Raw genomic sequence first — 2,088 nt, 5'->3', positions numbered from 1 at the left:
TTGGGCGCAATGTTCATGCTTATGTGGATGATATTGTGGTTAAATCCAGGAAGGAGGAAACCTTGATAGATGATCTGAGGGAAACCTTTGATAACCGACGGGTCTACAAGATGATGCTTAACCCGGCCAAGTGTGTTTTTGGTGTTCCTGCAGGCAAGCTCTTGGGTTTCTTGGTTTCTAACAGAGGTATTGAAGCTAACCCAGAGAAGATCAAGGCAATCACCTCTCTGGCTAAGCTGGCGTGCATAAACGACGTCCAGCGCTTGGCGGGTCGTATTGCTGCTTTAAGCCGTTTTATAAGCCGTTTGGGGGAGAAGGCCATGCCATTATATCAATTGATGAAGAAAACTGATGACTTTGTCTGGAATGATGTAGCTAATACTGCTTTTGAGGATTTGGAGAGGCAGCTGGCCGAGCCCCCAGTCCTTGCTGCTCCGGTTGACAAGGAGCCTTTATTACTGTATGTGGCTGCTAACACACGAGCCGTCAGTGTGGCCGTGGTGGTGGAGCGCAAGGAAGAGGGTAAGGAGCATCCGGTTCAGCGGCCGGTTTATTATGTCAGCGAAGTACTCATTGAGTCCAAGCAGCGGTATCCGCATTGGCAGAAGCTTGTTTATGGTGTGTTCATGGCAAGCCGGAAACTTAAGCATTATTTTCAGGGTCACCCCATCACTGTGGTCAGTTCTGCCCCCCTTGGGGATATCATTCAAAACAGAGAGGCCACAGGGAGAGTGGCTAAGTGGGCTATAGAGCTCGGACCTCATGGTCTGAAGTACGTGCCACGCACTGCTGTTAAGTCTCAGGCCTTGGTGGATTTCATCAATGATTGGACAGAGCTACAAGTGCCCGAACAAAAACCGGATAACACTTATTGGACTATTCACTTCGATGGGTCCAGGCAATTGGAGGGCTCGGGGGCTGGAGTCGTATTGGCTTCCCCTAAAGGTGACAAGTTCTATTATGTGCTACAATTGATGTTTCCTTGCACCAACAATGCAGCTGAGTACGAGGCCTTGCTCCACGGTCTTCGGATGGCTAAGGAGATGAGCTTGAGCCGGGTAAGGTGCTTCGGCGACTCAGACTTGGTGGCTCAACAAGTATGGGGCAAGTGGGATTCCAAGGACCCTCTTATGGCAGCTTACCACCGTGAAGTTGATGCCATTGCTGGACACTTTCAGGGTTACCAAGTAGAGCACATCGATCGCAGGAAGAATGAGGCGGCTGATGCTTTAAGCCGGCTGGGCTCTCAGCGAAAACCGGTGCCGCCTAATACTTTCCTGGATGTCTTGCATAACCCTTCTGTCAAGCTGCCTACAGAGGAAGACTTGGCTGTCCCTGACCCGGAGGCACAGTTGGTGGCGGCTCTCCACATCATCCCGGACTAGACAGTGCCTTATCTGGCTTACATGACCCGGGGAGATTTGCCCGAGGATGAAACTTTGGCCAGACAAATAACCCGGTGGTCTAAGTCAATGATTGTTATTAATCGAGAGCTGCATCGCCACAGTGTTACGGGAGCGTTCCGGCGTTGTGTCTCCCCTGAGGAAGGTCAAGAGATCTTGCGTGAGATTCATGAAGGGGATTGTGGCCATCACGCCGGCTCAAAGTCTCTTGTGGCCAAGGCTTTTCGTCATGTTTTTTATTGGCTGACGGCTCATGCTGATGCGGAGGACTTGGTCAGTAAATGTGATGGTTGCCAATGGTTCTCGCGACGGGCTCATGTGCCGGCTCAGGAGCTGAGGATGATCCCAATTACTTGGCCCTTTGCGGTCTGGGGGCTTGATATGGTTGGGCCTTTTAAAAGGTCCAAGGATAAGAAGACCCACCTCTTGGTGGCAGTTGACAAATTTACCAAGTGGGTTGAAGCGGAGCCAGTTAGCAAGTGTGATGCAGCCACGGCAGTTCAGTTTATGAAAAAGGTGATTTTTCGTTTTGGCTTCCCACACAGCATTATAACTGACAATGGTACCAATCTATCCAAAGGCGCCATGGAGGAGTTTTGTCAACGGGAGCATATTAGGCTTGATGTCTCATCAGTGGCTCACCCTCAATCCAATGGTCAAGCTGAGAGGGCTAATCAAGAGATTC

Source organism: Aegilops tauschii, chromosome 1 (assembly GCF_002575655.3).
Source record: "Aegilops tauschii subsp. strangulata cultivar AL8/78 chromosome 1, Aet v6.0, whole genome shotgun sequence".
Lineage (NCBI taxonomy): Eukaryota > Viridiplantae > Streptophyta > Magnoliopsida > Poales > Poaceae > Aegilops > Aegilops tauschii.
The sequence above is the reverse complement of the archived record's forward strand: the minus strand, read 5'-3'. Positions refer to the sequence as shown.